Source organism: Dermacentor silvarum, chromosome 8 (genome assembly GCF_013339745.2).
Source record: "Dermacentor silvarum isolate Dsil-2018 chromosome 8, BIME_Dsil_1.4, whole genome shotgun sequence".
Lineage (NCBI taxonomy): Eukaryota > Metazoa > Arthropoda > Arachnida > Ixodida > Ixodidae > Dermacentor > Dermacentor silvarum.
In genome coordinates, this window is record NC_051161.1 from 136,508,884 (window position 1) to 136,533,981 (window position 25,098).

Sequence of the window (25,098 nt, forward strand, 5' to 3'; positions counted from 1 at the left end):
GCAGCTGCACGCAAAATTTCCGGCAGTCAGCTAACACAAAAACAGTGGTAAATGCTTGAATCTCTGCTGAACGAATCGCCTGATAGCGCGAATATCGATTAATGGGCATTATTTCACTCAATGCCAGCTGTGTTGGTGGCTGCGGTTTCCATCGCACACTGCATTTATTTCCTGCCAAAGGCGTCTCGAAGAGAAGGAAATCAAGTTCCTTTTGCAGATAAAAAAATTTAGAGCGCTTCCACTCCTGTGAACATGGAAGCCAGCGAAGCTGTGACTTTAGTGGGTCTGCTGTTGAATATTGTTACAGTGAGTCTATATATTATCATTATTGATTATATTGAGCCTCTCTGGCATAGTCTTCAAAGAGCAAGGACACGGGCGTCTTGTTTTCGCCCGGAGCTACAGCCAAATAGTGCGTTTGTGGCGCCGAGTCCACCTAATCGTCATAGACTAGCGTGTAAGCCACAGCGTTCATAGCCGCGGCATACTGCACAGCAGCATCAGGATCCTTTGAGATCTTTCCCGCTCCTTCTCTCGGGGGCCCACATATCCAACGCGGGTATGAACCAGCGTTGGATATGTGGAGCCCTCGTTGGAAATTCTCCAAACGTGATTTATTTCTTACCTTCCTTCCTTCCTTCTTTCTTTCCCTCTTTGTTTATTTCTTTCTTTCCTTCCTTCTTTCTTTCATTCTTGTCCCTGGCTCATACCCACAAATGAAATGCGGGTATGCGCAGCACCTGATTTTATTATCATTAATCGTGACGTAACTGACGAGCATATGATGTTATTTATGTCACGTCCTATCATTCATGTTATTCATCCGTTTTGACACGTGTGCTAAGGCACAACTGGTGGGAAACCGCACACGCACATGGAACCAAACCATCACGCTTATGGATCCGAAATTTTGATGATTTTTTTTTTCTGCACGCGGACACAAACCCCGGTGAACTAGCTGTTAACAGCTTCACTGTAAAACATTTTAGTGGCAGTTTACCTGTGCCTATCCTAAACTGGTACGTGTCAAGCGTGTCTCCTGCTGTAAACTCGATGGGGATATACGTCCTGTGGCAAAAAAAGAATGGAGGTTAAACTTGGTGAGCTGTAATGTACGTCGGTTCATTCCGCGTACATACATGGAATACTGTACATGTAGAGTAGCGAGCAAAAGGTTGTGGACCAAAGGTCCCACGATTTTATTTTCTTTCTGCGCAGCCCGGGCATTACGGCTGAAATGAAGAGCGCACACGCGTTTGACCAATACGAACGTATTAAGCCAATCGGAGGTCGCGGAGCTGTGCTCGCATATATTGAAATTTTTTGCTGATGCCGCGGTCTCCAAACTTGTGCTCGCGACTTTACATACATGGAATGTACATAGCAACATCAGTACGCAAATTTGCCGTTTTGCAAAAAAATATATTTTTCTCCGAATGAAAATACCGTAGTCAGCTTCAACAGCCGGCGAGAGAAATAAAACAAAATGAACTTTCTTAGCCATGCGGGATTTGAACGTGGGTACCCACGGTCCAAATGCGAGCTTCATAATCACTAGGCTGCACACCCTTTTTTTCTTTATTGGCTCATTTGCAAAATGCACCCATTTATGAGCACCCGCGTTCAAAGAACTAGCACGTGAAAAGCATATCTAACATTTACCAACCAGAGGGATTGCAATCACATGAAAATTCTCTTAACTTTGTCAAGGGTTCTAACCTCGACAACTATTCTGGGGAGCATTCATACGCTTTCTGAACCTCCAGTAAGGCGTTTATACTTTTTCGGAAGTACATTAGCGCAGGTCCAGCGTATGGGTCACAGTAACACCCAACGATTCTGGATCGCCAGAGGCTGTGAAGGCCAACGAGCATTTCCAGATCAAAAGCCCATCGTCGTTTTCTATCACTAGATATCTGATTCCGTGGGGATCTGGAGGGAGTTCATTTTTTAACTAGGCTATACACCCACGCTTGCAGAATACGCATTTATGGGAACCATACGCTCTTAAAAAAGGGTCATCATATTCATTAAGTAAATACTAACACGTTACTAGGTAGTCCCAAAAAACACTACCTTCTCAGTAAGTGCAGGTAGTAAAATGATGGTTAGTCGTTTTCACTACCTGCTGAAGCTACAAAAAAGCATCAACTTAGTACTAACCAAATACTGCCTCGGTAGTGCAGTTACTAACGCAACTGAAATATAATTACAAACAATACAATGGAGCCCATTCGATTTATAAGTGCCGCTTGCATTGTCATATGAAGTTGATGGTATTGCAAAAGCATAAGAAAGTAAAATAATAAATAAATATACATGAACAGAAAAAAACCGCGTCCTATATCTACATATTAAGGCATTAATTAATGGTATATACATATACGTAATGAAGACGCACATGACTCCGGGTAAGAATGTACTGCATATCTCCAACAAGCAACAACGCGGAAGGACCAACATACAGAACGACCAAAGTGCTACGCAACACTTACTGGAAGAACAACTTCACGAGTATTTAATGGCCTAGTTAGAGGGAGCACATGTTGCACCGGTGAGGACCTATGTATATGGTTAAGTAATCAAAGCTTTGTGTTCAAATGTCTAAAGCCTGCTGTCTGTACATATCTTTGATACGACGTCGCATATAACTGTTATTCCAACATAATGAACAACACTACAGTTTATCTCAATTTCGCATAAGACTGTTACAATCACAGCATATTAGGCCAAGGTCAGACGAGTTAGTAGTTGCTTAGTAGTTACTTAGCAAAAACTACTAAGAAGGCATTTCTGGCTAGTAAAGGCAGCACTTATTAGCTTTACTAAGCGCTGGCTAGTACAGAACTAGTCAGAAGGTAGTAAAATACACAGTAACCTAGTAAAAAATGTCACAGTTTCGCCCTAAGGACCAAGCAATGAATGCGATAGCAACACAGCAATGTCATACGAAGTAACGTGAGTGGCTTTGGTAGCAATATGAGTTGTAGTAAACATGAGCTGATTAAGTAAGCTGGTGTGCTACGGCGTAAGAAGACCTACATGAAGAGAGACTCGATGACCACGAGAAGGCGCGTGTGAAACGGTGGTGTTGATGAGAAGCGCTTACCGTGGGCAGCGCGTGCGAAGGGACACACCTGTAGTGCTGCACTGCCGATCTGGGCAGCGTTGCATGTGTAGCGTGCGTTGGAAAATGTGGCCCGACTATTACTAACTGAATGAACAAGCGTGGTGTGAGCGCGCACAAACAAACATGAATAGATCACACTGAATGACTGCAGCCAACGACTGTCAAAACGCTGGCAGCGAGCGCATACGCCGCGCAGCGGGCGAAGGTACGTGCGGTCTATCGCTTCAACGGAAACTGAGCGGCGAATGCACGGCGCATAAAGGTCAGAGCCGTGTGGAGATAAGAGACTGTGCGGGCGAGCGAGCGACGAGCACGGTTGTTGGCAGAGTAGAAGTGCGCCCCCTCCCCCCCCCCGCGCTCCCTCCGGCGCTGGCTTCCCACTTCCTTGCTTGCGCGTGGGTGATTGAGTGCGTTCGCTCTCCGTGATAGCGCGCGTCCCCGCACGCTTCCGCTCGGGCATATGGCGCACGGCGAAGACACAATAGGGAACCTCACGGCGACGGCGACGGCGACGGCAGAAATCCGGTTGAAGTGTCCATATAATTGCTATCGCAATAAAACGTGCATTTACTAGCTATATACTAAGTTTATTTTTAAGAGTGTGTGATTGCGCTGAGCGGACGATTGTAAGACAACTTGCTATGGGCGAGAGAAAGAGATACGGTCCGAAGGCGAGCGTCATACCCCCTACGCTATGCATCCACGCTTGCAGAGCGCCGCTGTTTCATCAGATTTTAGAAGCATGGAACTGGCTTAAATTTTTTCTACTGCCGCTTCCAATAGCATTCAGTCGAATACGTCGTCATTGACACCATTCAAATTTTCGTGAAAATAGCAACTGCATGGTGGACCTAACTGATAGGACCTAGGCACTAGTGAGCACAAGTTACTATTCTCAGTTCAGTGTTAATGTTTATTACACGCTATAACGTCATGCATATCGAATGAAATGTCATGAAACAAGAGATTCAACCTCACCATAATCACTAATGCTTAAGTCACTAGTGATTACGAATCACCTATTTTTTCTGAAAGTTGCACCATTCTTTCCTGCATGTCGTCATTAGTATCAATCAAACTGTCATAAAAATTCTTGAGAGTGGCTTGTTGGGCTAGTCGGTACATAATTATACTTGGACAATGCCAGCAGACTTGAAAAAGCGATAATTCAAGAGTCAGACATAGACAAAGCGACAGACATAGACGGACACAGACGGCTGGGCTAACAACTGAACTTTATTCTAGAATACAACTTCGCCCAAGTCCGTATTGAACATTCCCAAAGCACAACATTCCGTATACGGTCAACACCTTATCCATACACGGCTACGCTTGGCGAGAAATGGAAGCTCTTTCTTGGTTTGGAATGCCTATGGCGCGCTTACACACTTCTCGGCGCCATGTTTATCCTCAGCTCTCTTTCCTGCTGAGTTTTAGCCTACCCTACGACTGAAACGTCGCTGAAGATGGGAGTGAAACCGCACTCATTACAATGTAGTGGAAGAATACCTCCCGTGCCTGTGGGTACCAGCTTATCATGCTCACGTATCCGATCATTCACACAGCGACCGGTTTGCCCTACGTAATCTTTGTCACATTTCAACGGAATACTATACAATACACATGTGTCTTAAATGCAATGGATATTACAAACTGCTTCGGATAGCCCGGTATCTGAAGACGGTCTATCACCTTACTAAAGCTATCTGTCATCGAGTAAAAACATGATTTGTTTAAAGCATTGGTGAAACACGTTGTTGCTACAGTCCTTTTTACAACTTTTGAATGAGCCGACTCGAATAGAAGAAGCGACTTGCTGGCACGTAACTCGTACCCCCAGCAAGTGTGAGTTTTCAAAAATTAAGGCATCAGATCTAAATATCCGATGCATATTTTGACGGGTGATTCAAAAATAAATTGTGTGGTTTAACACATTCTCGGACTTGATTCAGAGCCTGAATCAGTTTTGATTCGAGGCGCGATTCGTCAGAGTTAAGAATTATAATAAAATCATCAACATGTCGCAAGATTTTTGTTAATTTTGAAATTTGTAGTTGGTCATGCAGTTGCCTATCAAGATGTGCAAAGTAAAGGTCACTTAACATTGGTGCTTTGCAAGAGACAATGCAGATCCCATCAGTCTGAATGTAAGATTTATCATTCAATGTCGAGAATGTCGACCTTAAGTACATTGTTAAAACCTCGATGAAACTTTGTACAGGCAAACCTGTTTTATTATGAAAAGCAACGGAACCGTACTTGTCTATGCAATCTTCAACACAGGACAGAAGTTCACGATCTGGCGAAGAGTAGTGTAGATACTTAATTTCGAGTGAACATGCCATATACCTACTGTCATTGCATTAATAAAAAAATGCGATGACTTCTTCGAATTTTCGCACGGGGAAACGGTCATTTACTTTTAATAGGTTTAAGTTTCTCAGCAAAAACAAAGATACGCTTTTTTGCCCCGTACCGTTTCTCTGACACAATTACCCTTAGCGGAATGCCTAGTTTGTGGGTTTTAGCGCTGAACAACATATGCAGGCTCGGGCGTTCGCTTTTTTTTCTATGAATTTAACCCAACCATCCAAATTTAATTTTTGCAGAACGTTTTGGCCTTTGCTTTTACTTTCGGCAGGGGGGCGTTTTCTCATAACGTGAAAGCTGATAAAATTGATTCTTGAGCTTTTAACTTGAACAGGCTTTCCTTTAAAACTAAAAAAGACTCCTTCCTTATCCGAGGGTAACAGGGATAGCGAATTAGTTGCTGAGCAGCTCGGGTGCAATGCTTTCAGGTTCAACGCTGAACTTTGGTCCTTTGGCTAAAACACGCTGTATGCGGTCGCGAAGGGTCACATCGCCCAAGGTTATGCCGGTGTCATTAGGGGCATTTGGAACCCCAGGTGTGGAGGCGTGAATTTCCGAAAGTGTTCGCAGCCACAAATCTCTGCCGTCGAATCCGCCCGGCTGGTGAAGCCCCGCCACTTCCTTCTTGGTTAGGGCTGTACAATGTGTCCATGAACCCTTGCCTAATACGAACCCTAGCCTACTACATAAGGACGAAACGGCTGCCTCAAGAAGTGTTCCTGCTTTCTGGCGGCTTCGGCCCATCACAGTGGCACGGAACGAGAATCTGCAATATTTTGAGATCTGAGTGGAATAGACCGACGCAGTTCTACAAGAACTGCTTGTATGTGCGCCTTCATGGACCAACTGTATAGACAAGATGTGTAAAAAATTTGATTTGAACAGTTCATTAAATCCATAGCAAAAAGCGACCACACGAGCCTGCATACGTTTTTCAGCGCGAAAAGCGACCAACTATGATGTATGTTTTCATTACGCACAATGCCAGCTAGTCATTCCGCTAAGGCTAATAGTGTCGGAAAACAGTACGTGGCAAGAAAGCGTATCTTTGTTTTTACAGAAAAACCTAAACCTATTAAAAGTAAATGACCCGTTCTTCATGCGAAAATCCGAAGAAGCCATCGCGTTTTTAGACAAATGCAAAGAAAATAACTATATGGCATGCTCACTCGACATTAAGGACCGGTACACCTCTTTGCCACACCGTGAACTTCTGCCCTGTTCTGAAGATTGCATAGACGAGTACTGCTCCATTGCTTTTCAGAATGAAACAGGTTTGGCAGTACAAAGTTTCTCAGAGTTTTTAGCGATGAACTAAAACTCGACATTCACAACATGGGATGAGTCTTACATTCAGACTAACGGGATCGGCATTGGGTCTTGCATAGCACCAATGTTGAGTGATCTTTACTTATTACATTTTGATAGCCAACTACTTGAGCAACGACAAATTTCAAAATTAACTCAAATCTTGCGATAGATTAATTATTTTCAATAACTTTTTTGTACTGACGAAGCGGGACTCGAACCATTTATGATTCAGGCCCTGAATCAACTCTCCCAATGGTATAAATCACTCAATTTCACTTTTGAATTACACGTGGAAAGATCCATCAAAATTTTAGATCTGGAGCTTAATTTTTTGAAAACTCACATTCGCCGAGCGTGCGAGCCACGTGTCAACAATATACTTCTAATCGAGTCGACTTATTGAAAACTTGTAAAAAGGTATGTAACAACAACGTGTTTCACCAAGATGGTCTATCAGCTTTAGTAAGCTGATAGACCATCGTCATATATGAGGGTGTCCGAAGCAGCTTCTAATATCCGTAGAGGAATATGTGCTAAAGAATTAAAAAGGAAACCATAGGACACCCAAGCAGCGTCGTTCGAACGCATCAGAAAGAAAAAAAATAACTGTGATACCCTACACGCATGGTTTAGCGCATAAGTTGAAAAAGATGGGAAAACGTGCTAGCGTAAATGTTCTATTTTCTGCTCCTAAATAGCTTTGCGCAATATGTTCGAAAGTAAGCAAAACAGCAAGGAATCTTCCACAGTCCCCCTCCGTAAGGCGTGAAAACCGCCTTGTAAAAAACTGCATTCAAGCTGTTCGATTCCGCTGCCCTGTGGAAGAAAATATGTAGGACAAATAGGAAGATGCATAAATGAAGCATTAAAAGAGCACAACTACAACGTACACAAAGCGATCAGTGATTAGATGAACAAATTAGACATTACAAGAGCACAACTATAATGCACACAAAGTGATTAGTGGCTACCTAGGTTATCACTGCAGAGATTGTGGTTGCACTCCAATCGTTTTTCAGGAACAAGCATTATAGCAAGAAATACAGAAAAACATTGCGTAGTTTGATCTGCACGCGCAATCCTAAAGAGGCAGCGGAGTGGTGGCCTAGCTAGTGGTGGCTTTTGGGTTAGGCTAACCACTACCATGTAATCCCCTGCTTTTTCCGAAATTTATTGATTTTTGATTGATTATCGATTAGCTATTTATTTATTTATTTATTTATTGATACCTCAAATGCCCCTGGTATGGGGTATTACATGAGGGGTGGGTTACATTTGTACGAGTTCTTCGATGAATGACTTGAAGTGGCACGGGTCGGAGTGGTGCGCAGCGTCGGTGGGCAGATGATTCCAGTCATTCGCTGTTCGAATGAAGAATGAGTTGAGGTGCGCAGTAGTGCGCGCAGGTGGTGGGTATACAGCTTTAGAGTGACTGTTGCGGAGCGAAAGGCGATGAGCAGGTACGATAATCGAGTGAGCAAGAGACGAGTGATAAAACTTGTGGTAGAGGGACAGGCGCGCTATTTTTCTGCGTAACACAAGACTGGGAAGATTAGCCGTATGTTTTAGATAAGTGACGCTAGAATAGTATGAATAATCTGAGAAGACAAATCTAATAGCACGGTTTTGAATAGACTCAAGAGATTTCTGTAGGTTAATCTGGTACGGGTCCCAAACTGCGCATGCGTATTCCAGCTTGGGACGAATGAACGTTTGGTACGTTAGCAATTTTACGTGAGGAGGGGTAAACTTAAGGTTACGCCGGACATAGCCAAGGACACGGTTAGCTTCATTTGTTATGCTTCCTATATGATGTGACCAGCTGAGGTCATTAGTCACTGTGATACCAAGGTACTTGTGCGATGAAGCTAAAGATAATTCGGAGCCAAAAATGACGTACCTATGTGCTTGGTAGGAAGCTCGGCGGTGGAATGAGATCTGCGAAGTCTTCTTGATATTTAAACACATTAGCCAAGTTCTACACCAGTTTTCAACAGTGAGTAAATCGTTTTGAAGGGAAATGTTATCGTGGAAGCTATGGATAGGACGGTAAAGGACACAATCGTCTGCGAAAAGTCGAATACAGGAGGAGATGTTTGTCGGTAGGTCATTGATGTAGATTAAAAAAAGTAATGGTCCGAGGACGGTGCCCTGAGGAACTCCGGATATGACAGGCGTTAATGAGGAAATATGTCCATTAATACAGACGAACTGTTGCCTGTTGTGTAGGAAGTCGCACAGCCAGTCGAAGACAAAGGGGTTAAGATTTAGGTGTGAGAGCTTAAGGAATAGTCGTTTGTGTGGTACCTTGTCAAAGGCTTTCTCGAAGTCGAGGAACAGGGCGTCTATGGGAATATTGCGATCAATGCTTGAGCTGATGTCATGAGTAAATAATGCAAGCTGGGTCTCACAAGATAAACCTTTTTGAAAACCATGTTGCTGTGGGTGAAAGAAGTCAACAGAGATTAGAAACTTGGTTACATGTGAATAAATGACGTGCTCCATTAATTTAGAAGCCACACACGTTAATGAAATCGGTCGATAGCTATTATGTGATGACGAAGTACCTTTCTTTGGGACTGGGATGATCTTGCCCACCTTCCAGTCCTGTGGCACCACTCCTAATGACAGGGACTGTTGGAAAATGTGAGACAGGATGACACTTGAACTATGCTTGGTATTTTTTAACACCTTGGAGTTAATTCCGTCGATGCCTGCAGAAGATGACAATTTAAGATTGTCAATGAGTTTGCTGATGCCGTGAGGGCTGACTTGTATATCGGGCATAGTAGGGTAACCAAATTCAGGAAAATTGGGCAGTTCATCATTCGGTTCGAGAGTGAATACAGAAGAAAAAGTTTCATTAAGTACATCAGGAACTACTGCTTCAGGAAGAGGGTTATTGTGATCGTCGCATAAAGAAACAGTTTTATGGTGGGCTGCTTTAATTGTTTTCCAGAATTGCTTTGGATTATTACGCAACATTGTAGGCAATGTAGTAGAAAGGAAACGTTGCTTGGCTTCCGCTGCACAGCGCTGAATTGTTTTTTCAGCCACCTGGTATCTTTCCCAAGCGCATGCGTTGTTAGTATTTTTGGCGGCTCGGAAAAGTCTCTTCTTTTTGTTATTCAGGCGTTTTAAGTTGTTATTGAACCAAGGGGACGATACGCGCTCTGTAACATAAATGGTTGGTATATATCTATTAATTAGGTCACGCATTTTGTTTTTAAACAACAGCCAGTTTGTCTCAACTGATCTATCCAGAAAATCAACTAGGAACCAAGTGCAGAACTCAGGTCTCTATTCATGCTGCCATAATCTCCTTTATCGTACAGTGTTAATAATTTCTTTTCTTTTTTTAGGGAGTAATAGTTTGCAATGAATGGAACCATGAACTATTACGTGGTCACTCAACCCAGGTAAAATTGTTAGTGACGAGACATTATCAGGGTGTGACGTCAACAGAAGATCTAGTATGTGTGCGCTTTTATCAGTAAGTCTCGTTGGTTCCAAGATTAGCTGTGTAAGACCAAATGTGAGGCACATGTTCAAAAATTCGCATTCTTCGTTATTCTTTGATAAAGATGATAACATATCAAGCCAGTTTATGGAGGGAAAGTTAAAGTCGCCGTATAAAATGATGGAAGCGTTACGGTGTGTGGACGTTATAGAGCAAAGTAATTCGTGTAGCGAAACAATGAAGGAAGGTTCAGCGTCAGGAGGGCGATAGCATACACCTAATATAACAGGGAGATATGAAGTTTTACAAACCAGGAATAAGGCTTCGATTGGCGTAGCAATGTTGATTAATGAGCAGTTAAGACTACGGTGGGTAGCCAGCATAACACCACCGCCCCGCCTACCGCCTCGGTCGTGACGAAAAATATCAAAATCGGGAAAGTGCATAACAGTTCTGAATCATCAACAGATGAATTCAGCCATGTTTCGGTAAGAGCAATTATTTTAGATTCATTGGTTTCGACAAGGTATGGCTAACGATTGGCTGTCGCCAGGTATTGACCACGTATTTGGGCTAGGCTAAGCACTCCAACGTCATCCCAGCATTTTCCGGAACTTACTGATTATTGATCAATTATCAATTAGCTATTGATTGGCTATCGCAGGGCATTGACCACGTATTTGGGCTAGGCTAAGCACTACCACGTCATCCCCAGAATTTTGCTGAATTTATTGATTATTGATCGATTTTTGGTTAGCTATTCATTAGCTATCGATTGGCTACCGATGACTGACTAAGCTTAACTCTGCTTAGCTAGATTTAACCAGGCTCTGCTCGCTAGTTCACATGGGTGTGTGGCATTGCGCTTGGACACTTTATGCACGACCTCCAGGATCAGCCCACATTTCCTGTTGACACATTTCTGCGGTTAACACATTACGCCCTGCTTAAACGGCTCCTCTGGTAAACTAACTAGAGAAATAATCGAAGCCGCGGAAATACCATGCCTAAATGAAACGTGTGTTAGTATGTCTTCTTTGACCCTCTACAAAAAAGAAAGATTTTTTACTCAAATATTACAGCACATGCTTGAGGCGCAAGTCCATGATGTTATTTATCATAGGGTACGGATGAGTGTATCATTTTATATTAGTTTTTTTTTTCCTTCTCATATTTTTTTAATATCAAGTTATGTGTATGGCCACATGTAAAAAAATTAATTCGCTTATAAATCACCGCCATGGTCGTCTTTTTTTCGCCATGTTTCAAATTTGCGCTATGCCACTACTTTCGCACCATGAACGAACTAGTCCAAGCCACAACCCTAGCATACTTCAGAGAACCGTCGGTGGAATGTGCGCTTTGGACACCACGACCAATAATAATAATGTTATATTAATACTGTTGAAAACAAAATATTCAACAATTAAACGTCCCTTTTTGCAGTGTGCCATTTGGATTTCGTTTTTGGTAACACTCAATTTCGTTCTGGGAAGCATGAAGCTTCCGAATAAACACACCTGGAAGCAGCGTCCAGAGAATATCCAGCTGAGGACGTTATTCCGATATGGGCCAAGTTAAATTCGCGATACGTCCAGCAGTAAGTCAGGTGCTTAAAATATTTGTGGACATGGTGCTGAGGACGTCCTCAGTAGGTCCCACAAAAAGCTAGGACGTTCGTATCTTTCCGGGACATCCACGGGATGTTTTGTGCGGTCTAGGAGGTTATGCTACACGAAAATAAGAGAGAACCGAACCGAGCGCATCACTAGGGACCACGAATGACTTAGCACTATCATTTAGCAATGATACGAAAAATGTTCCCTTTATGACAGTTGGATACCATTGATGACATGCATGAATGAAAGCGCCACTCTCAGAGAGACTAAGTGAATCATAATCACTAGTGAGCTAAGCAGACCAGCGCCTAATAGGGGTGGTTGAATCTCTTGTTTTATGACATTGCATTTGATATGCATGACGTTATGGCGTTTAAAACAGCGATAACACTGAACTGAGCATAGCAAGTAAATTGTGCTCACTATTGACGTGACCCTGTCGGTTTGGTGTATCATGAAGTTATATGCTAATTTCATGAGCATTTGAATGGTGTGGATGACGATGTATTCGATTCAAAGCTACCGACAGTGGCAGAAGAAAAACTTGATCATATTCACCAGTAACCAAGGCCTACCCATATTTAGTGATCATCATTAAGTCTCTTATTGTTGTTTTGGCTGATACCTAAGGCGACATCGCAGCTGCGTCACGAAATCTGTTAACTACCCAATGCTGACATTTCCACACTTGTCGACGCGAATTTGTCTTTTGAGTCGCTCTTAAAACACAAAGAAGGAAAACGTCCAAAGGTTGTCGTTAATCACGTGGCAGGAAGGCTATTGGTACTCCGCCTTGCCCTTTTGTTCCAAATAAAATAACAACTCCTAATATTTTAGAAAGGTTTGGGCTGCCGACATATTCGAATCTCCTTGAAGACGCTATGCTTGGAATAAATTCACGGGAGTTTGCATTAAATAGAGTGGTTTTGGAGTTAAATTTATTAGCGCTTGCTAAAAGGAGTGGCAGTGGGATTAATTTGAATGGCGATTGGATTAAACTCACTGGCACTTGGATTACATCGACTGGCACTTGGATTAAATTCAGCGAGAAAACCTCTAGTATCGCGAATACCCAGGACGGATATTTCTATGACAGAGGTACTGCAAATAGCGGTGCCTATTTGGGAAAAAAAGAAAAAAAAAAGACAAGATGAAGCAACCTACTTTTTTATCAACCAATATTTTATTTCGCGCAGACCAATTTGTAGAGCACCTTGAATAGGCCGGTTCGTACAGATATGTGACAACCTAGAGCCAATAGAACGCCTGGCTATTAAACAGCGAGACTCAAAAGAGACATCTGGCGCTAGCCTCTGCGTGAGGTCATCTGCCTTGCTCTACTCTGCGTCAGCTCTGCGAACGTACAGACAGTTGTAGCAGATACTGAGACTGAGCAGGAATGCCGAAAACATGAGATATCTACGAATGAGTTTTCGCACGCGGTGGAGGAGAGTATAGCATGTACAAGTACAACAATATTAACACGTTATTTCGCAATGCGACTTACCTTTCTTTTCCGTCGCCTGCTGCTAAGGACCAAACATAAGTCGCGGTCCTTGTCTCTTGGTCATAATTTGTTCTCCGCGTTGATAGGCAGTCCAGAATAGTGTCGTTGTCAATGTCCATTATGGCGACAGCATATTCGAAAAGTGGGACAGCCTGCATAATGAAGATTGCTCGTGATTTAATTACTGCGGCTGATGTTGTCACACAACTTGACATATGCCTAAATGCAACAATCGCAATAGATAGCGCACTTTTGTTATGCCGCCATGCAAGGTATCAGCAATCTGATTCCATTTAAAGGACATCTACATCAAAGCCCTTCAAAAGGTTGAAAATGTACAACCTTAGTTGGTTAGTAGTAGATTTTTATGGCGCAAGGGCAACTGTGGCCAAAGAGCGCCAAACACATGGTTGGTGGTCGACTCAGCTAGGCTAGCAAGCAGTACTCGAGAAGGATAAGAAACAGTGGTGTATAAAGCCTAACATAATTAAGTAACGATTATATTTAATGATTATGGGCGAAGCATATGATCTTTACAAAGTCACACAATCTCAGCAACAGTCCTTGTCAGGGCAAGGAGTGCGGAGCTACTGACGTGTGAGATAAAACTAAAAATACTGAGCCATTTCCTCGGGAATTAGACAAGGCTGAGATCAATGGAAGTATGAAATTGCACGTAGGAAGCCTACACTCGCTAAAAATTTCTTAACTCTCTTTAAGGAAAATATTTGGTAGTCGCCGAGAAAGAAGGACGGGTGCAGAGGTTTCTGTACAGCTCCGGAAAGTGACGTCTCCTCTCTGGTTCTAGCCTCTTGCACATGATTAGAACAAGAATGACGGACAGTCGATCACCACATCTTGGACTGTGTGGTGCTGGAGAACTGTTGAACAGGTGTGAATGAGTAGCATGTGTGTGTCCCATTCTAAGCCTGCATAGTGCAACCTCTTTATATCTGTCGCTTTTCTCGGTAGCATATCGTCCTATTATGGGCTTTATTGTGTGCAGTTTGTTTTCAATTGCTGCATCCCATTCTTCGAAATGTATCATCTCATTCTCTACTTATGCTAATTGTGGAATCATCGCACTATATGCCAATTATCTGCCACATGGTCATTCCCATTGTGAAAGGCTCACAACGGTTTACTTGAAATGCAAAAATATACTGCTGTGTCTGATTTACTTTAGAATGTCAGCACTCACAATTTCATTGAGATATCTGTAAGCGCGCAAGACTAACAAGCAGGCGATACGCAGGTTCCATTCTTGAATTTTTTTTCTTTGCCATATGAAATTTTATCACAGATATATTCTATGTCATATAGAGCTGACGTCTGTATATTAGATCTGTTGATGTACAACAACAAGATAACTATGCTATGTTATGACACCACAGAAATGAATGCAGAATACTAATAAACCTATTTACTACGGGTATTCAATTGTGAAATTATAATGAACGCTTTAGTGTTTATTTGTAACCACTAATGAGTACACAAATACTATGAAACAATGACACAAATACTTTTTTACTTAAGCATAACATACCTTCATGGGATTATATACGGTGCATTCTACTTTATCTTATTCCTCTGCCCAGCACAAATTGATCACGCCGTTTTTGTTGCTGCAGTTTCTGCATAATTACCTCTCAGTGAATGAGACAAATTAATCTGTGCCCGTTTCATAGCGTAACCAAGATTTCACGCTCTGGGGATTTTTTGAACCTGGTGTGGCGACCCAAAGAACTTTACTGTCATGCTGAAATTTAAAATTTTATGTAATGGACAGTACAATTAAAAAGTAACTGTGGTAGCATAACTTATCATGCATCGGGCACCTTACCACTCGCTTGGAATTGTCCGAATGCCTTTTCGTGGAGTGACTAATCCTAAGCGGCCGTGGTTAACTCCCCCTTTCGCCCTCTCTAATAGTTTCGAAAGGATGTAAATGTGTTAATTTATTTCAGGTACAACCATCTACTTACCCGCTCAATGACTATGGTATGGGCTGCAAAGCCCGACGCCACGGGATCAAATCCTGGCCACGGCGGCCGTATTTCGATGGGGGCAAAATGCGAAAACAACCACGTACTTAGATTTAGGTGCCCATTAAAGAACTCCAGGTGGTCCGATCATTGCGGAGACCCCCACTATGGCGTGCGTCATAATGAAATCGTGGTTTTGGCAAGTAAAAAGCCATAATGTTTATTTTTTGACAGTCTACTTGTGAATTGTGCTTTTGGAAGCATAGAAATATCATTTTATGCGTAAATAATTACCACCACATTCTCTGTCTTGCTTCTTTTGGCAGCACATGACATCGAAGGATGTCATGCTATGTCATATTTTTTGGGTATAGGCAGTGTTATGGGCACTCCACTAATGGTGCGCTAACAACGTGTGAATGCGCGTTCAATATTTCACGAACGAATGCGAATATAAGGGGGCAACTATTATTACGCCGGTTCCGTAAATATCAGAACGATCTATAACATTCAGCGTCTCTGTATCCAATAATTCAGAATAGTATCGATATGCTGGTGTCAGTACATGCATGCGTTGGTTGCATTGCCCACTTACCTCCCAAGCGTCAACAGGCTCGCGTTGCAGTTTGTGGGGCCCTCTGTGCTCTTTTGCCGAGATGTAAGGCAGAAGAACGTTGCCGCACAACGCGGCTAGAACAACGGAAAAGTGCATCACTCTCAAGCGCGAATCTAATAGTGGCCAACAACTTTAAGGGAAGACAGTTTATATAGCCAGTTACTTTATCCGCATACTTTCTATTCCAATATGTCCGTTGGGTGCGCCGAGGAACCAGCAAAGTCGTTTTACAGTAACTCCAATCACACAGAAATGAGAGGGGCACACATTAACGAAGCAGCCCGCCTGGTAGAACCCGACGGCACAATAAAGGGACATGCTATTTCATTACAAGGTTTCCAAAATACATCTGTCCAAAAACCACTTAATCACACGGTTTTCACCCCACGGGGTGAAATAGAAAGTCAAGCATTCAATAGTTTCGCTACAGAGGTTGGCGGGCACATGTCCAAGTGTCATGCCGATCCGACCCAGACAAAAAATCCGACAGGCTGTCGGCTTGTCGGCTATATGTTATTTTGGCCTGTCGGCCTGTAAGCCTGTGGGCTTGTCAGCCTGTCGGCGTCCGCCTGTCGGTGTCGGCCTGTCGGCGTCAGCCTGTCGGTTTCAGCCTGTCGGTTTGTAATCCTGTCGGAACATTCTATTCCGACAGGCCGCAATTGCGGCAGTATTCTCTGGCAATCACTTTCAGCGATAGTTTCACTTTCGCGAGAGTTCATGGCTCGGCCCACGAAAGCTCTTGCATTTTCCCGACGCTTGTGCGCAGGCATGCAGTGCCGATTCTCGCAAAAGTGAAACTACCTCCGAATGTGATTTTCCGAGAATACGATCCCTAGTGGCGTCATCAAGCATGCTTGATTATGCTGTCAGACAGTTCCTAAATAGAAAATACACCTTTGATTGATGGTTTCAAAGTTTTATTGCACAGTAATTCACACGCAGCCATCATATACATACAAACAAAAATACTGTATTTACTGTACATAGGTACTATTTCTCGAAATAAATGAAGCTACTCAATCTATGTTACCAACAAATTTCTACCTATATTCATGAAAAAAGCTAGCAAAAGTACCGAGGCAATGGCATTCCTCTGCCATGCCTGGGTTCAAGCTGCACATGGGCGCCTGCTTTACTAGTACATTATTTGTAACCTGTAGTAAATATACACAACAAAGTAGAAAGCAAAACTAGTATTAAGAAATCTAATAAAGTATGTTTGGGGACCATCATTGGAGACAAGCAAAGTCTCAACATGGGTTAAGAATGTGCGAGGGGGCCTGCCAGCTGAGATTCAGACTGGTTTTAAATGATGCTGCATATACAGCACACTCGACAGCGTTAAAGACATCGTCATTTGGGGTGCCGAGGACGCCTGTGCAGCATCCATCAAGGATGACTTCTCTGGCAAGTACGAAGAGGATCCAGCTTGCAGCATTGACTCGCCTCCCTTTTCAAAGGCTAAAAAGGCCAAGATGACCAAAGTGAGCGCCATCATCAGGGCAGCATACGAGGCTTCTCCGGAGCTACCAAAACACACGAGCATCAAGAAGTGGACGCTCTTGGTATTTACGTCACATATGAAGAATATACCACGGTGGTGGTCGTGGCACACCGACAGCATATGAATTCAACAGAACTAGGAAGGGTCCTGCTGTAAAAGGTGGGATGCCCCTGAGTGGGCAATACAGCAGGGAAGAAACAGTTTTGCTGCTTAACATACCGAAGAGGGAAAATTTGTTTCAGCAATCCCAAAGAACATGAGCACGGAACACAACCAACGCAGAAGAAAAGCACGATCAAAGACCTTACAAAACAAACATGGAAGAAATCCAGACATATACTACACGGACGTGCATAGAGTGGCAACAAATTCACAATAGTCCACAGTGATAACTGGCTCCATTCGGACCCCTTTGGCTTGCACGGAGGAGGCAGCAGCCATAGCACTGGCCTTTCAAGATGCAGAGGCAGAAGAACAATCTCCATTGGTCCTGACGTACTCCCAGGCAGTGGTCCATTCATATATAACGGGCACCATTCCACACAAAATCCACAGCATGCTAGGCACCACCCTAGAATGGCACCACGCAATAATGTAGTGCCCGGCACACTGGGCACAAGGGAAATGAGAAGGCCGACCAAACTGCTCGAGGATCCCTACGAGGAACCCCTGATCCACTTTCAAAAGATGAAGCGCCAACAGTGACAGCACATTAGGAAGGAACAAAGACAGGACAGGCGCTACTTGCAACTGTTTATTGTGGTCAAAGGTGGTTGAATATATAGCCATGGGGAGAGGGGGGACGAAAAAGGCGGAACACTGATTGTATGAATGCGCACGCGTGAGAACACTGAAGATATGCATGAAGGAAATGGCGAATCTAAAACTTATCTAAAAACACACTTTCATTTGTGTATATATTCAGAGACGGGGAGCTGACACATGTTTCCCCTCTCTTCCTAATCTGGTTGGCCTCCAACAATTCACGTGCCACAGAGTCTTTACTTTTAAACAAGATTGTAGTATCTTGAAGCCTTGCTTCACATGCTTGTTTATTTTCATTGCCGCAGGCCTTGCAATGAAGAGGCAGGTTTGAGCCATAACCATATTTCAATGAAAGCTTATGCTCCCGCAGGCGATCATTAATACATCGGCCAGTTTGGCCGACGTACTCTTTCCCACACTTCAGTGGTATACAGTATACAACTCCTTCCTCACACTTCACAAAAGGATTCGTATGTTTAATGGAACACCCTGCTTTCTTAGAGTTATCAGAACCAATCAGGCGGCACTAAGTAGCAAGTTTTCGGGGTGCGGAAAAAACCACAGGAATTTTGTATTTCACGGCGACGTGTTTAAGATTGTGCGCCACTTTGTGAGAATACGGAATCACCACTGGTTTGGCTTTCTTTTCGAATGTTTGACCTTCTTCAGTGCTTATTTTTCTTTCTTTTTTCACCTTTTTCAATAACGCCTCCGAAACTGCGCTTAAAACCGAACAAGGGAAGCCAGCCTTCCTCAATTTCAAAATCTGTTCGTCAAAGCTTCCTTGTGCCTTATGACAGCACGATTTTTTAAGGGCGGATTCGAGGCACATAGTGGCAATCGCACGTTTAACAGTCTTGGAGTGTGTAGACTCATACGGCACCAATTCCTCATACGGCACCAATTCCAATACGGCACCAATTCCAGCAGGAACCTTCGTCAGTAAGGGTTATGTCAAGATCTAAAAACTGCAAGCTGTTATCCTTGGCTAGTTCAAAAGTAAAATCTAAACAGCACGGCAAAGGCTTAGATTTTACTTTTGAACTAGCCAAGGATAACAGCTTGCAGTTTTTATATCTTGACATAACCCTTACTGACGAAGGTTCCTGCTGGATGTATCGACCCCGTGCCCACAAGGAATTGTTGCCGTATGAGTCTACACACTCCAAGACTGTTAAACGTGCGATTGCCACTATGTGCCTCGAATCCGCCCTTAAAAATTCGTGCTGTCATAAGGCACAAGGAAGCTTTGACGAACAGATTTTGAAATTGAGGAAGGCTGGCTTCCCTTGTTCGGTTGTAAGTGCAGTTTCGGAGGCGTTATTGAAAAAGGTGAAAAAATAAAGAAAAAGAAGCACTGAAGAAGGTCAAACATTCGAAAAGAAAGCCAAACCAATGGTGATTCCGTATTCTCACAAAGTGGCGCACAATCTTAAACACGTCGCTGTCAAATACAAAATTCCTGTGGTTTTTTCCTGCACCCCGAAAACTTGCTACTTTGTGCCGCCTGATTGGTTCTGATAACTCTAAGAAAGCAGGGTGTTCCATTAAACATACGAATCCTTTTGTGAAGTGTGAGGAAGGAGTTGTATACCGTATACCGCTGAAGTGTGGGAAAGAGTACGTCGGCCAAACTGGCCGATGTATTAATGATCGCCTGCGGGAGCATAAGCTTTCATTGAAATATGGTTATGGCTCAAACTTGCCTCTTCATTGCAAGGCCTGCGGCAATGAAAATAAACAAGCATGTGAAGCAAGGCTTCAAGATATTACAATCTTGTTTAAAAGTAAAGACTCTGTGGCACGTGAATTGTTGGAGGCCAACCAGATTAGGAAGAGAGGGGAAACATGTGTCAGCTCCCCGTCTCTGAATATATACACAAATGAAAGTGTGTTTTTAGATAAGTTTTAGATTCGCCATTTCCTTCATGCACATCTTCAGTGTTCTCACGCGTGCGCATTCATACAATCAGTGTTCCGCCTTTTTCGTCCCCCCCTCTCCCCATGGCTATATATTCAACCACCTTTGACCACAATAAACAGTTGCAAGTAGCGCCTGTCCTGTCTTTGTTCCTTCCTAATGTGCTGTCACTGTTGGCGCTTCATCTTTTGAAAGCTATGCACCAACTAGCCCCACAACGTGTTTTACTGGAATACCCCTGATCCACCAGCACGACATCCTCGGAGACCAAAGAGACAAAAATACAGCCACCTACACCCAGACCGTACAGGGAAACAGGCCAGGTACTGGCTCTTCTTACAAACACACATCATCATCAACCTATACTTATGTCCACTGCAGGACGAAGGCCTCTCCCTGCGATCTCCATTACCCCTGTCCTGCGCTAGCAGATTCCAACTTGCGCCTGCAAATTTCCTAACTTCATCCCCCCACCTAGTTTTCTGCCATCCTCGACTGCGCTTCCCTTTCTTGGTATCCATTTTGTAACCAATGATCCACCGGTTATCCATCCTACGCATTACATGGCCTGCCCAGTTCCATTTCCCCTCTTAATGTTAACAAGAATATCGGCTATCGCCATTTGCTCTCTGATCCACACTCTTCCCGTCTCTTTAAGATAGACCTAATCTTTTTCGTTCCTTCGCTATTTGTGTGGTCCTCCACGCATATCCATACATCCAAATACTTCACAAGATGCATACACCCTGCCACTTCCCTTGGTGGGCCAAGTCTCGTCCTGTAATGTGGATATGTAAGCAACGACTTCCAAACTCTAAATTCACCCCTTAACGGCGCAAATTCCAAGCAACAGGCAGCGGGACGTTTGGCTTGCTAGCGAAAATCTAGAGAGCCAGAGAGCTCTTCTCGATCAAGCCCAGCAAGCTGCAGAGACCAATGGAGCTCTAAACTGAGGCACCCGCCCACCACCCAAGACCCTTAAGAGAAATAATTTAAGTTTACACTACTACTGCTAAGAAGATATTGGCTGACTTAATTCAAACTAAAATTTTCTAAATTTCTCAACTAATTCAATATATAGTGGTCGACCTATACTCATGTTGGACCTATTTTTTAGTAAATACGGTAAGCACTAACTCCACAAAGAAAGGTAGAAGTGCTAAGCTGGTAAGGTAAATATACAAAGTCTGTCCCAGAAGTTTGAGCAGTTCATGTCACTACATTCTCTGCCGCGTTTTTGCTGGCTCAGTGCACAAACTTTTGGGACAAGCCCCGTAGCAATCAGTACCAGTAGCACTACCTTCTTGGCGCGTCAGCGAGTTTCTGCACCAATTGCCTGCGCACTTCTTTCAATCTTTTTTTTTCTCGTCTTCCGGCATGACACGGTTGCCCATGAAGATCCGGAGGAGGCCTGCGCAAGAAAAGCAATCACGAGTACAAAATTAATGAAAGCATCTAAACAATAATTTCCAGCATGCACAGTGCAAGTTCCCAACAATATGCCCACGGTTCAATGAAATATTTTTGCAAAGCTGCATTTTCAATAACCAAACTGCAGATTACTTTTTTCATGTTAACTCACATGCCTCAAATTCTTTCTACAGTTTTAACATGAAATATTTCAGTAGCAGATGATCGCCACACAGTGCTTTAGCACTAGCTTCGCTTTTACTGTGGCTATTTGCATGTGCCATCTATACATGAGTAGATCAGTTCATTAGAACAGTATGTTCATATACTTTTCAAGGATGACAACTTTTGTGGTGTCACGGCTGGTCTGGCCTCAGTCCTTCCCTTGGATCGCGACTTGTTGGACAAAGTCCCGGTCACGCTTCTGTTCTTAAGCTCATCTGGCATCCAATACGTTGTGGACGCCATACGGCAGAACATAGTCAGACGTAGACCGCAACAATGTCCCCCAAGCAGCCTTTTCTATTCATTGCCCGGATCCAGCATACACCTGCAATATATAATAACACATACATAGCTTGTAGCTAACAGGTTTTATACTGGACGATATACACTATGCATTTTCTCAACTCTACTGTTTTCTGGCATTCTGGCCATTTATTAGTTGTAGTGGGCTCACCTGCATGAGCAGAACGAAATTATACAGTAAAATTTTAAAAAATCTTTTAGACAATCCCACATAAAAATCTCCCAAGCATAAATAGCAATCGCTGAATTTGTTAAATTGACAATGATCTGCAAGAATATTCACTGCTATCTATAGCTCGATGAACTCACTAACATCTACCTTGACATTGGGTAGCCGAATTTCAAATACATGTGTTGTCTGTAGGACCACTCTTTATTTTCAGGTTGATCTGTGCGGTCACTAGATGCAATATAGAAATGTGCACAAGCATTGCGTTCCAAGGACTGCATGATTACATAATTATGCCATCAACATTAATGTACACATACAGAAAAAAAAACCCTCACACACGTGACATGGCTGCATAAACGTACACTCGCCAACTGAAAAACACACGTAGCACGCCTGCCTGGCAGTCCTTGCAAGAAATTTTATAGACGATGCCGGGATATTTTTCTTTTTCGAGGCAGTCTTTGACTAGGACGAGTTGTTTTAGCTTGCTTGAAGGGATGTGGCAGATTTGTCCATCATAATCTTTGAAAATTCTTGACATTGACTCGCTCATGCCTCATGCATAGGGGAGAGCCGCCCGTTTCCTTGTTCTCATCGGCCTGATGACACGCTTTTCTTCAGTCTTTATAAACTGGCCATGGTAGCCATTACTGACCAAATCCTGCGCCACTCTCTTCAACTCAGCTCTGCGTGCATCAGTAGTCGAGCACAATCGGAATGCACGGGTGAACAGTGTAGAGGCAACAGATCGTTTGTGTCTAACGGGATGGGCCGAATCAAAGTGCAGATATTTCCCTGTGTGCGTAGGCTTCCGATAAACGCTTGTTGAAAGGCCGGATGCAGTACGCATGACTTCAACGTCAAGGAAAGCCAGGCGACCATTAACTTCTTCTTCAACGGTGAATTCTATTGTGCTTTGGAAAGAGTTCAAGTGCTGCAGAAAAGGTACGACGTCTTTGCGGCAGATAATGGAAAAACAATCGTCGACATACCGCAGGAACAATTTTGGAGCGGGCTGGAATGTCGTGAGGGCTTTCCAAAGCACAATAGAATTCACCGTTGAAAAAGAAGTTAATGGTCGCCTGGCTTTACTTGACGTTGAAGTCATGCGTACTGCATCCAGCCTTTCAACAAGCATTTATCAGAAGCCTACGCACACAGGGAAATATCTGCACTTTTATTCGGCCCATCCCGTTGGACACAAACGATCTGTTGCCTCTACACTGTTCACCCGTGCATTCCGATCGTGCTCGACTACTGACGCACGCAGAGCTGAGTTGAAGAGAGTAACGCAGGATTTGGTCAGCAATGGCTACCCTAGCCATTTTATAAAGACTGAAGAAAAGCGTGCCGCTGAACCCCCATCAGGCCGATGAGAACAAGGAAACGGGCGGCTCTCCCCTATGCACGAAGCGTGAACGAGTCAATGTCAAGAATTTTCAAAGATTATGATGTACAAATCTGCCATGTCCCTTCAAGCAAGCTAAAACAACAACTCGTCCGAGTCAAAGACTGCCTCGAAAAAGAAAAATATCCCGGCATCATCTACAAAATTCCATGCCAGGACTACCAGGCGTGCTACGTAGGCGAGACGGGAAACTTTAAAAGAAGGCTACAGCAGCACCGCAATGATGTAGCCAAAGGACACACGGTTTCCAGCGCCCTAGCAGAGCATCATGAGAAGACTGGTCACAGTATTAACTGGCATTCGGCTTTCATCATCAAAAGAGAGAAGAAATCCCGATAGCTTCTTGAATCATTTTGCATACTACAATCTACGACTAACACAATAAACCGGACACGGGGCCCCCTCCCTGAGTTGTACGCAAGGGCCTTACGTCTTCCAACGCATATATAATAAAGATCACCATGCATTCGTTCATTGTGAACAAGGCACCCGTAGTGGGTGCCAAAACGTCAATCTGTTGTTTTTGTGTTCTTCAGTTGGCGAGTGTACGTTTATTCAGCCATGTTCTTTCCTCGCCAGACAAGTTTTCGTCAAACCCTAGATTTCATCACACAAGTGACATTACCATAATAAAGGATTAGTCCACCAATTATGTTTTCTCGCGCTGTTTTGGAGACCTGCGTCACTACGAGCGCAGTGCACCATCTAACTTATAGTAGAAGTACAATTTCATTTTATATAGTTATTTCTTCTGTGTGGCAGCAATTTTTTTATGGGCTTGGAAGACGCAGCGAAAATGGCCATCTCCACAAGCACCGAGATCGCTTTATGGCGGCTTAGTTAGAGGAGCCATCAAGCTAGTCTCGCACAGAACTGTTTCTTCATGCCCACTATCCCACTGCTGTCATTTCTGCACACTCTTAATTTTACTACCACCAGCAAATGCAGATGATCTGCAAACACTTCTCGTACATTTGTATGCATTGAGAGCAAGCATAGTTGTGCTTTCATGGGACACTGTTCTACACAGGAAATTGTGGCAATAGTGTTAAGCAACAATAAACACAACTAAAACATTTATGTGAGACAAAAATACCAGAGCAAGCATATTACCAGGGTCAGATTTTCTACTTGGCCACTCCAGCCAATCAAAAGTGGCTGCAGTAGAGTGCTGTAAACTGACCCCTTTTCATTTATTTTGGTATGTCTGTGGTGTAGCAAGCCAATGACAACAGCACCAAAGGGGCGTCATGTGCTCGGCCACTTGCGGAAAGCAACATGCGATCGTGATGCTGCATGGCACAGCTGATTGACATAAGCTGCCTGCATACATAATTTATAAGAAGCCACTGCCGGCTTAAGAAGCCTTTCCCAGAAATGCTGCCACACAGG